The following is a 13,111-nucleotide window of genomic DNA, read 5'->3' as shown; positions in this document are numbered from 1 at the left end:
AGATAAGGCAAACACGGGTGCGTTTTCGGGAGATTTTTGTTTCGACCGTACAGTCTGCAAACCCAGCTAAACTCGGGTGTCTAAAAAATGCCACGAATGACATTTGGGACTTCGAACTCTGAAGGCAAGAAGTTTTTGTCACTCCAAACTCGAAGCTGCAGCTCGAGTTCGTAGCTGGTTGGTTGGTTGGTTGCCTGTCTCAGATTATGGCGCATACCCACGCGGGGGATTGGCCAAGAAGCTTTGTACCTAATCAGGATGTGACCTCTATTATTTTAGATCTCAAAATTTAGAAATATGAAGGTAGAGTCAGGAAGAAAAATGAAATAAATGTGAACGCTTAGCTGGCTAGCAGGAAAAGCGGCCTGTCGCCGCAACATAGGAGTGTAGGGCGGACACATCCCTGTGGCAGACTGCAAGGGTGGAAGCGCCTAGTGACAAAACTTCGGAAGTAGTTAGTGGAAGGTGGAGGCGCTTAAAGGTTGACTCCATATGCGTGCGTCGCATTGGGGAGAAGCTGCGGCAATTAAACAGGAAATGTTCTATATTTTCCAGCTCGTCACAGAAAGGACAATGCGGGGATGGGGCCAGACGAGATTTATAAAGATAAAAGTTTAATAGGGCAATTTCGCACCGAATTTTAGTGATTGCTACCTCGCATATCCTTGTTTCAGAAAACATCGGTTTCCATGCATGATGAAGGTGGCTATAGTCTCTAGAAGAGAGAAGGGCGTCTTGCTTATAAGCCTGGAGTAGCTGTAGACGCCTAAATCTCGCCCCCAATAGAAAGCTATCATTTGGTCATTGCATGACCACAGGGCCACCAAGAGACATGCTGGCTAATTGATCACTCACTTCATTGTACGAGATTCCTGCATGTCCTGTAACCCACACTAGCCGAACCTCACAAAGCTAATGAGGAACAAATGATCGAAATGTGCTGATAATTGGAGAATTTTTTGCGGGTGTTAATGCGGAACACACAGAGAGGGAGTCAGAAAGTATAACATGGGAAAATCTATGCTGAGGTTTTTGACGAGCCAAAATTATTGCCAATAATTCCGCCTGGAAAATAGGTGTGTAATCAGGTAACCTAATTGAAAAGGACCAATCGAGGTACTGGGAGAATATCCCGACTCCAGCTTTCTCATCAACTTATGAGGCATCGGTAGCAATGACGGCATGGGAATGAAGGGTTGACAAATGATCCTCCAGCAATCCATCGAGAATTCGGGCCGGAAACATCCTTGCATTCGGGGGAAGATATTATCAAAGTTTATTTCCACAGATGACACACTAATACAAGGAGGGGGGAGCCGAAAAAGGTCTGCGTGAAGTGGCTGAAGCCATAACTGAACTAGATCCATCTGGGGGCTCTGGAACCGCGGCCACTGAATGCTTTGAAAAAGATCAGGCCTCAGACGAAAAATGAACTGCGTGTCTTGCAGTGGGGAGTCAAACAATTTGATAAAGGTTAATACGGTCAATAATTGAAATCTAGACTTCAGTGGAGGAAATCGTGCCTCAAGGTGTAAAATAGGGTTAACGACATATTCTGGTAATCCCAAGCATAGTCACAAGGCCATTCTCTCAACGATAAATAGGGGATGTAATTTGTACGCCGCACAACCAGAAAATAGGACGCAGCCAAACTCTAATACCGGGCGAACGTAACTCCGATATATCATTAACAGCGTGGCTCTACGCAACCCTAATTTGTGGTTACATAGCCCGCGGAGCACGCCTACACCTTTTTCTCTTTTAGCCGCAACATGTTTAATATGAGGACGCCATGTAAGCTTGTCATCATAGATTATACCAAGATATTTAATTTCTGTAACTTGGGGGATGAATTGCTATCGGTACAATAGACATAATGATATGGGAATGGCAACCGGAAATACTAAAACAGCACATTTTCTCACATTAAGCGATAAATGTAACCCGCTAAACCAATTATCTAGGGAGACCAAATAGCTTTGCAAGCGTTGACACAAGTCATGAATGTCTCTGCCCGATGAGTAAAAAGCAATATCATCGGCATAAACGTAAGTTGTTATACCCTCCATATTCGAAATTGATTTGAGAATAATATTAAAAAGAACCGTGGCGCCAAGCGCTTCCTCGAGCGTTCTCGTCTTCTTCCTTCACTAGCTGCTGATGTCTCCCGGATAATTCGGGAAACCTGGCAGGTGTGCTGAGGACTATTCAGGTTCCATATTTCATAGTAACAGCGCAAACAACACGAGACATTTTTATTATGCCAGTGGTTTTTATACACGCATAGGTAAGAAACAAAAAGAAAAAAATTCCCCAGCACTTCCCCGAAGGGAATCGTGCAGAAATGCGAATGCATTGGGTGCACCGATGAGTGTGTTGCGAGTAATGGCGTAATTAATGACGAGAGTGTGAACGTAATCATTTATTCATCAGCACCTGTTTGTGTTATCGTTGTACCTGACGGCCACAATCACTGCCTTGTGATCGCTAAAGTGCACGGTCAAAGGGTCTTTGAGAAGCATACGCGCGTCACAGTTTCGCGTAAAGACCAGATCAATGCAACTCCCGTGAATGGTAGTGGGGCACGTGTCGAAGCCGGCAGAGAGACAATGCATAGAGTGCCTGGTCTGCATGTACTCAACCAGCCACTCGCCACTCTTCTTGCGCACGTCAACGTTGAAGTCGCCAACCAAGACTATGGGGTCAGAGGGTCTGGAGCGCACGCGCACACTTTCCATAGCCGCGTCCAGCTGGGCGGCAACGGCGTCTCGAGCGAGGTTGGGCGCGAGGTACACGGTCACCACAAAGACTCCGTCTCCGGTGTAGGCAAGGGTGTACAAGTCCTTGTACGGAGTCGTGTCTCGAACGGGAGACGTTGTCGTGTCTCGAACGGGAGGCGGCGTTGATTTTACGCAAGTTGTTTCAGACTCTTTTGCAATAAATATGAGTTTACCTGCGGTTTCATACTACAATCACCAATTATTTATCAATTATATGCACACATAGCGGAAAAGACAAACACAACAAACAACCCTGGGTTCGCTTGCTGTGCGCCCAGCTGCCAGCACATCTCAGTTTACCTCGGCCGGTTGTTCTTGAAATATGTACTTCTTCCCTGCTGCGATGTCCGCCACTTGCGCGGTTACAGATTAAGCATTCGATGGAAATGGCGCGTGACATCGTGTTATGAACGCGCGTGTGTTTGTTTCAGGAGCACCCGCGCTTACGCCGCGCGTATACAAGAAACGCCATCTGGTTGCTAAGCGTGCAGATGGTTATGCCGTGGCGTTCATCTAGCTGTGTTCCTATTGGCCGCAGGTCCGGCCCCTATACGCCGCACGAGCCGCACGAGCGGCGTTCGACGGGGATGCTCGACCATTTTAAACATTTGTCACTGTGCCGCAGCAACGAAAAAAAGGTGGTTTTGCCGCATGGGCGGCGCCGCGATCTGCGAATTCGCAGGGGAAATCACACCATGTGGAATGGCTACCCAATCGCCTGTTTTAGCCTCAGTGTCCCTTTAAGGTTGCGTGAGCATCTCGTCCCTCTTCTTTGCGAACTTGAGGCTCGGCCCTGGGCGAACGCCTTGCCCGGCTTCATAAATACACTGCTTGCGTTACTCGCACGACCCTCATACTCCGTCACAAAATCCGCCCATGCAGAGGCAGCCGGCGAGCCCCGCTTAAACTTATTGTCTCGCTGGAAACAACCAACTGTCAAGGGAAGCTCTCTCCACTCTCTAAGCCGCTCTCTCCACTCGCTTTCTCCACTATATGGTTCTGGGCTTTCTGTCGCTCCCCTCTTACAGATCGACGCGGATTGATGCGAAAATTTTGCAGACATGTTCCATCTATTGATTACGCAATAAAAAAATTCACGCATCTCGACGAATTGAATCATGACGAGTGGGCGAAGCACTAGGGATCGTCCTTATCGTAAATCACGCGTGAGAGTGCTTACTGCTGCTAAAACCCATTTCCAATCCAATCAAATCCAATACAATTCGATTGCATTCAATCCAATCCAATGCACCTCGCACATGCGCAGCACGGCTCTCCAGGGGCACACACACACTCTCTCTCTCTCTAACCTTCTGTGAACCTTTTATTTTGTCCTTGTTAACCTTCTGTGAACCTTTTGTTCACAGATGTTTCCATTTACATTGTGTTGTGCCGTGAGCATGGACGCCGGACGCCGGACGGACAAGCCTCGGCTTTAAAGGATCCATGAAGAGAAAATACAACTTCGCTTAATTTGAAAGAACTAGGATTGAGTATCTCACTCAGCTCCATTACAGCCACAAAAGATGTTTTTTAACGAAAAAAAATGCAAATATTTAAAAACTTTCAAAATTTGCGCCACAGTGACATGTTATGAGCGAGAATGACGTCATACGGGCCAACAATAAAACATAATTTTCAGTGCGTTAACTGCACGTTAGCATTAAAGTGATGCGGTCAAATGGAACTAGAGGCCCCATTACAGACGTCCAGTCATGTGTCGTCGCGACAGGTCAGTTAGGCGGCCGCCAATCACACAAACAAGGTTCCGTGACGTCATAGAAGAGTTGCGGGAAATTGGCTAGGGGGTCGCGACTGCCTCACACGTTTTCTTTAATATCTCCGTTATTTGTCAGAAGATTGCGATGATATTGGTATCATTGTTATCAGGACTAAGCCGTCTTTTTAATAAACCCAACTTGTATTTTGTCTTCATGGCTCCTTTAAGGTGCTTCACCCCTAAAAAAAGCGCCAACTGCGCGCTATCTGCACCATTCGAACCTGGCGCGGTGAGGCGCGATCTCAGGCTTAATTAAGTGAAGGCCTTCCTGCGTAGAAGATTTTCAGACAAGCTCGGCCAGTATACTTTAGTGTTTTCGGCTTGTGATCAATTATACGGCCATAACTTACGACCACACCAAAGTGAGGCAAGACAATGAATGAACGACCAGGCGTCATTGATAAACGCTGAAGCAATTGCTGTTTCCTTAGAAAAGCAAGCGAAGGCAGGTGGTCTACAGTAGTCACCAATTCAATGTGGCTACGCCGCAACGCATGCGCAGTGGCTGCACGAACAACACTGAATTCCTGTCTGTTAATTATTGGATGAACATGTCCAGCTAGTCGCGGGGAAATCGCTTCGTTGCTGGTGCCGCTGAAAGCTAAGTCCAACGTGTGTGGTCTCTGAGGTGCGCCTCCGTCTCATGGTAACTGTTGGAGGTATATATAGTGGTGTGCGCATTCTGCAAGGCTATAGCCCTGTCACTATCACGGCAATAACTCGCTTCCGAACGCACGGCTCTACCGTTGCCATTTACACAGCCAAAACTCACCGCCAAAGCTAAGCCTACTCAGATTTAATTTTCACAGAACTAACTCGCCGCCGAAGGTGAGTTAGTTCTGTGAAAATTTCACACTATGAGTTCCCAGAAATTACTCCATCGGCTGGACTTAAACATCGGCAGTTTCACTGCCTCGAAATTTCCGCCATGGGATCTACTGTAGCCGTGGCACTTCGGGTGCCCCAAAATTTCCGCAATCGGCTGGACAGTGGCATTTTCCCTGCACCAAACTTTCCACCGCCGGCTAGACTAAGCCTTGGCACCTTCTTGGCTTTCACAACAGTTCCCTGCCCTAAAATGTCCGCCACAGTCTGGACTATAGCCTTAGTCTGTACTATAGCTGTACTATAGTCTATAGCCTTAGACTATAGTCCGGATTGCCCCACAATTTACGCCAACGGCAACACTAATGCCTTAGAAGTTTCATTGTCCTAAAATTTCCACCATCGTCTGGACAAAATGCCTTGCACTTTTTCCCCAATTCTGCCATCGGCTGGACTATTATAGCCTTATCATTTGCACAGCCCCAACATTTCCATTCTCTGGCTATAGCCTTAGCCCCTTAGTTGCCCCCAAAATTTCCGTGATCTGATGGACAACCATTGGAGTTTTCACTGCTCCAAGAAAAGTTAGAGCCCTTCCACTCTGTGAAGCAGGATTACCTGCAAAGCAGCACGCCCTCCACGGAGTGTACGAAACAAAACACGCTTGTTTGTGATTCACGACTAAGCATTCTTCCTAGCCAATTACCCGAATGAAATGTGGAACAAACCCTAGCTCTGTCCTAGCGGATAAACGTAGGGCTGTCTCTTCCCCTCCCGCGTCATAGGCATGTTACTGTTTGTGCAACGCGCCAACCCAATCCACTCTACCACAGATGACACCAGACCGGTCGCATTGGGCTGTTTGACGGCCACGTTGAACCTCGCGCCAACAATATGAGCATGTCATCAGTAAGGGTATGAAGCCTATATCTGCGCCCTATATCCTATATCCCCCCCCCCCCCACCCCGATCACCCTCTTCTCTCAACCCGTACATGCATAAACCGGCGACCGGTCATGGGCGAGTGCTTAGAAGTGAAAGATACTGTCGAACATGTCACACTGAAAGCCCTTTAAAAAGCTGAACGAGTGATATTCGCCCACGTCGGCGTTCCAAGCGGGCCAGTTGATGTTCATCCGGGAGGGATTCGCAGCTACTCTACCAGCTAGAACTTCAGGCGGAAATGGCGGCGGCGGCAGCGGCTTTCTGTGGTTTTCGAGCCCATTCACGCTTCTCTTCGGGCTGACGCTAAAGTTCCCGCTCTTCCTCCTCCAAGCGAGCGACATGCGTCCGTCCTATAGCGAGTTAACACCTGGAGGGCTTCGACCTCTGTACTAATGGACAAACACGTGGGTGTCCCTTTCGCTGCCCAGTCGTAGGCATCTGATTGATTGTGCAACACACCAACCCAGATCCAACCACTCGATTGCGGAGGACAGCTGACTGCGCGCATTAAGCCATGAGACTGCCACGTTTAAATCTCCCACCACCACAACGGGTATGTCATCGGTAGCGGCATTAAGCCCTGCTGTGCGTGCATGCCCCACCCCCTTCACCCCAACCCGCTCACCGCTAAACCGGCAACGGTGGATAGGCGCCTAATCAGGCGTGAAATACACTGGCGAATGGAGAGAGAAAGACTTTATATGCGACCAGACTAAGATCTATTCTTCCGCCAGAAGAACTATGACCACCTGGTCAACGATGTCCACCGACGCGACAATGTTGCTCGGAATGGCTTTCAAACTAACGAAGAATAATATGCTCACGCCGGCGTTGACCGGGACAAGTTGCTTTCAACCGGCAGGGGCACTCACTAGTGGGCGAGGTGCAATTGGAAGCGGCAACGGCCGTGGCTACATTCTCGGCGGGGCAGGTCTTTCGGGCGCCTTTACACCAATTCGTGCTGGTGTTGATTCGCCGCAATCATCAGATAACGGCGATACGGCCGCCGTCAGCCGACTGCGCAACTTGGGAAAGAGGCATCAGTGGTGGTGAGGGGAATAATATTTGTGATAACTGTTGTAAAAGAGGGATCGGCGGTTACGAAGAGGAGCGCCGCAGCGGCGCCGAGTAAATCTGCTTCACCGGAATTAAAACTGGGGGTAGGGGTGAGACATATACTGCTTTGCTGTAATATCAACCATCGTCTGGACAAAAGCTTCAGCACTTGGGCTGTCCCGAAAATCCGTCCATCGGATGGACAATAGCCTTGGCATTTTCACTGCCATCCCAAATTTCCACCTTCTGATGGGCCACAGGCTCCGCGCTTTGGCTGCTTCACCATTTCCGCCATCGCCTGGACTATAGCCTTGGACTTTGTCCCAAAATTTCCGCCATCTGCTGGATTATAGCTTCGGAATTTTCCCTGGCTCGGTATTTCCGCTATCCCCATTGGCACTACAGTGGCAGCAAAATTTTCGCCGTCGGCTGGTCTATTTACTTAGAATTTTCACTGCCTCTACATTTCCTCCATGGGCCGTCCATGGGCTGGGCTGTCCAAGGGCTGTCATAACCATTGCACTTTGGGTGCCCCAGAATTTCCGCCCCCGGCTCGACTGTAGCCTTGGGATTTTCATTGCCTCAAAATTTCCGCCATCGGCGGGGCTGTTGCTTTGGCATTTTCACAGCCCCTAAATTTCCGCCATCAGCGGGACTGTTGCCTTGGCGCATTGGCTGCCCCAAAATTTCTACCCACGGCCTTGTAATTTTTACTGGCCCAAAATTTCTGCTATCTGCTTGACTTAAAGCCTTGGCACTTCGGTTGCAATACAATTTTCGCCATCGGCTGGACTAACGCCTACTGGGGCACTTCGGGTGCCCCGAAATATCCGCTACCGGCTATGGTAAAGCATTGGCATTTTTCATACCCAGTATTTCCACTATCACATGGACTATTGCCCTGCCACTTTGCGTGCCCCGAAATTTTCTCCATCGAATGGCTTTAGATCTTCGAGTACCCCAAAATCTCTGCCATCGGGTGGGACCTTGGCACCTTGGCACTTTGCCTTCTCCAAAATTTCCGCTATCCTCGGTATTCAATGGCGTGGAATGCATGCAGGCAACCAAGTGTGCACCGCCATATCTGTGGCCAAGCTTCTGTTGCTAGGCGACGTTGTGCGCACGGCCCGCAGATCAGGCCCTCTCTTCTCCTCCATGCAACCGTGTGAGTGCGCCGCCACTCGTTACGTCGGGCTCCGCGGGCTGGCGGCACTTGCCCGTGCTAAGCACGACTGTGAAACACATGACTGTGTTTCACGTTAAAAACTCTTCGACGAACACAAAGTATTGCGTCGAGTTCACTGTGAGTGTGATTAATAACGTCTCTGTTGGCTCCACAGTTTAGAATCGGATTGGAACGGAGCAGATGACGCACGCCGGTGTTTTTTTTTTTCTTCGGCGTGCGGCCGCAGTGGCCCAGGCTGCGCCGTGTCCGTGGCGCATCGGCCATGTCTGTGGCCGTTTCCAGTGTTGCCAAGCGAAGAAATTGACCGCTAAACTTTTCAACGAATACCGTCTATTGGCTAGACAATTGCGCCAGAATATGGCTGCCCAACAATTTCCGCTATCAGTTGGAATATAGACTTGGCATTTTCTCAGCTCCTAAATTTCCGCCATCGACAGAACTATTGCTTCGGCATTTTCACAGCCCCCAAAATTTCCGCCATCGGCTGGACTATGGCCTTCGAATTTTCGCTGACCCGGAGCTTATGCTATCCGCCTTGGCACTTTGGTTACAGAAAAATTTTAGCCATCGGCTAGACTAATGCCTTGGTATTTTCACTGCCTCTATATTTCCTCCATGGGCTGTAGTATAGCCTTGGCACGGGCTCGGCTGTAGCCTTGGTATTTTCATTGCCTCAAAATTTCTGCCATCGCCGGGACTATTGCTTCGTTATTTCCGCCATCGTCTGGACTACAGCCTTGGCACTTTCACTGCCCCAAAATTTCCGCCATCGGCTGGACTATGGCCTTCGAATTTTCGCTGACCCGGAGCTTATGTTATCCGCTTTGGCACTTTGGTTGCAGAAAAATTTTCGCCGTCAGCTGGACTAATAATGCCTTGGCATTTTCACTGCCTCCATATTTCCTCCATGGTCTGCACCAGAATTTCCGTCCCCGGGCTCGACTGTAGCCTTGGTATTTTCATTGCCTCAAAATTTCCGCAATCGGCTGGACTATAGCATCGGCATTTTCGCAGCCCCTAAGTTTCCGCCATCACCGGGACTGTTGCTTTAGGGCATTGACTGCTCCAAATTTTTAGCCCTGGAATTTTCTCTGGCCCAGAATTTCCGCTATCTGCCTTGGCGCTTTGGTAGCAGAAAAAGTTTCGCCGTCGGCTAGACTAATGCCTTGGTATTTTCACTGCCTCCATATTTCCTCCATGGGCTCTACTACACCCTTGGCACTTTGGGTGCCCCAGAATTTCCGCTCCTGGCTTGACTGTAGCCTTGGTATTTCACTGCCCCAAAAATTACACCATCGGCAGCACTATAGTTTTGGCACTTTGGGTGCCCCAAAATATCTGCCATCGGCTATAGTATAGCCTTAGCTTTTTCCCTGCCCTGCCCTTTGCCCTGCCACTTTGCGTGCCCCAAAATTTCCTCCATCTGCAGGACTATAGGTTTAGATATTGGAGTGCCCCAAAATCTCCGCCATCAGGTGCACTATAAACTTGGTACTTTACCTTCCCCAATATTTCCACCAGTGGCTAGGCAATAGCCCCAGAATATGGCTGCCCCACAATTTACGCTATCGGTTGGAATATAGCCTTGGCATTTTCAAAGCCCCTAAATTTCCCCATCATCTGGACTACAGCCTTGGCACTTTAACTGCCCCGAAATTTTCGCCATCGGCTGGACTAAAGCCTTGGCACTTTGGTTACAGCAAAGTTTTCGCCGTCGGCTGGACTAATACGTTGGCGTTTTCACTACCACCATATTTCCTCTATAAGCAGTACTATAGCCTTCACCCTTTGGGTTCCCCAGAATTTCGGCCACTACCTCGACTGTAGCCTTGGTATTTCCACTGCCCCAAAAATTACACCATCGAGGTCACTATAGCTTTAGCACGTGGGGTTCCCCGCCTTGGCATTTTCCCTGCACAATATGTCCACTATCGCACGGACTATTGCTCGGCCACTTTTCCTGCCCCACGTTCGTAGTGGGTGTTCGTTCAGGTCTCACGATAAATAAAAAGAACCAAGCACCGAAGCGGCTCTCTTTACCTAATTTGTACACTGCTTGGTCGACCGAAAATCTCTAATAAGATCGCTGGACACACAGCACGTGTGTGTAACCGGGCTTCCAGTGTAACAAAAGAGTTACTTGAAAATCGCGTAAAAGGAACGGTTCTAGATAAGACAATACACGCATCGATTAGGAGGAAGGGGTGCAATAGCATAGTACCTTTACCTCATGAACCACGTATCGGCATACGCTGAGATCGTTCGCGGGGGCGTCTACTTAGAGCGCCAAATATCGTCGCATGTGTTCGTTCTTTGTTTGAGATGTGAGTCTTTGAAGGTTTGGCGATCGGTTAGATGCACTTTTAGCGAAGGTTGGACGCTCGCTCCTTTAGCGATGGTTTTGACGCACTTCCGACTCACTTTTGCAGTGAGAAAGCTTTCGCACTTCCCTTAACTTTCTTCAGGAAGGAATGGTAATGTTCTTTCAGCTGTCGTAATTTGTATCTTGCAGTATTTTTAGCCAGCCCATACGGAAACAGGGTTTTGAAGAGGTCGAAATTATGAGTGCAGTTGGCTGTTAAGGTGCCCCGGGGAATTTTTACGCGCACGGGCATGTAAATGTTTCTATTTACTCTTCATTACAAGGTAGTGGGTATAACAGTGGATGCCGTTTTCAAGGAAGTTTGCTATCAATTTTAAACCCTTAAAGGGATCTTAATACTCATTGGGTCTCGGAGCTCCTCTAAACTCTACCGTACTACTGGCAGGGTGGACCTTAGCTTAGTTCCACTCCACCGCCGTTCATTCTTTAAACGCCTTCCTTCGGGAATCGTTCTACCTCCTCCGCACTGCGCGAACGACGTACCCGTAGACGAGGAAGTACCTCAGCTGCGCAGCAGACGCCAGGTAGAATCGCGGAGAACACAAAGCGGAAATTAAAATGTTTCAACTTTTTGGAAGGGTCTTTCGGAAATGTGGGTAACGAATCCCAGTCACACCGGGGCCCACTTCCCGAAAGGCGACGTTAATCGAAATACACCTTCATCTCCAGCCCTCTTTTTTTCCCGGACCAAATCACTTCCTCCCCCTCCGCCTTACGGTTATCGCAAAGCGATGGGTGCATTAGGCTCGGAGGCAAACCCTGCTGCCGCCATGATCATAAAGACCTTATGTAGCGAACGGCAATGAAGGTGACGTCCGCTTAGAAGATAGCAAAAACTGAGCGCGAAAATTGAAAGTGGGAATAAAGCGGTTGAGGAAGGGCGAAGGAGTAAAACAATGACCGAGGGCGAGCAACTTAACTACGGCCGATTGCTATATATAGAGACGGCACAATTTGAGCCCCAAACTGTCAAGTCGGCCAACGCGCTGGAGTTCGAAACAGGGAATACCGAGCGCTATACGTACGCCATCGCGTCGCCTCATTGGCGACGGAAGCCTTAGGGGAAAGCCCCCGCAGTTGAACACTAAGCGCTGCTTCGCGCGGGACGCGCTTCGCCGCCCAATTTAAATGCAAATACATCCAGCGCTATTTTGTGTATTTTGGCGGGCTTTGAGATAGAATAAGCGCGCTTCCGGAAACCGTAACAGCTGAATACGAGTTTGAGTTCTGTAAGGCCCGCGCAAATCTGCATTTCTTTTCCTTATTTGAGCTGCACGGGCCAAGCCAAGCGTAAAGGCAGCCAGCGACGGGAAGGTTTTATCCCGCAACGTACGTATTGTAATGGCTACTGGTATTGCAATGAGGAAGTTAAGCTAGCCTTGCCGGCAGACTAGTGCCCTGGTAGGCCACACCCACGATTTGTGCTTTGATCGAGGAGATAGCAGAACCAGATTGTGCACTAGCGCCCCATTGCGGCCGCGCTTCGAACGCATTACCATTGGTGTAAACTAGCCGTTCCGTATAAAAAAATGGTGCGGGAGAAACGGGGGGAGGAGGAGGGGGACAAAGGTTTGTTTGAAGATTTAAAGTCACTACATAGACGGATTGCATCTGTAGTCACCTTCAACTGGAGTAGCAAGCCCTGCCGTTAGCGAGACAGACCTCTTCAGCTTCCATTAACGTTTCTCTCTCTCTCTCTCTCTCTCTCTCTCTCTCTCTCTCTCTCTCTCTCTCTCTCTCTCTCTCTCTCTCTCTCTCTCTCTCTCTCTCTCTCTCTCTCTCTCTCTCTTTCTCTCTCTTTCTCTCTCTCTCTCTCTCTCTCTCTCTCTCTCTCTCTCTCTCTATCTCTCTCTCTCTATCTCTCTCTCTCTCTTTCTCTCTCTTTCTCTCTCTCTCTCTCTCTCTCTCTCTCTCTCTCTCTCTCTCTCTCTCTCTCTCTCTCTCTCTCTCTCTCTCTCTCTCTCTCTCTCCCACGACGTGAGAATACTTCTTGAAGAGCTTGTGTGCTTCAAAAGTCTAAGACAGGGTTCTTAATATCTGCGTGCCATACAGCCGCTACCGATGGAACGTGGTGCTGGAAGTGATTGTGTCAATTGCCGATGAAGTTTTGTGCATTGGACAGTTGCTTCAGTTGCACTCTTTCTTTAATTAAAGTG

This window comes from Haemaphysalis longicornis, unplaced genomic scaffold (genome assembly GCF_048455015.1).
Source record: "Haemaphysalis longicornis isolate Haplotype H1 unplaced genomic scaffold, Haemaphysalis longicornis Haplotype H1 scaffold_9, whole genome shotgun sequence".
NCBI classification, from domain to species: Eukaryota; Metazoa; Arthropoda; class Arachnida; order Ixodida; family Ixodidae; genus Haemaphysalis; species Haemaphysalis longicornis.
This window is presented reverse-complemented; position numbering follows the sequence as displayed.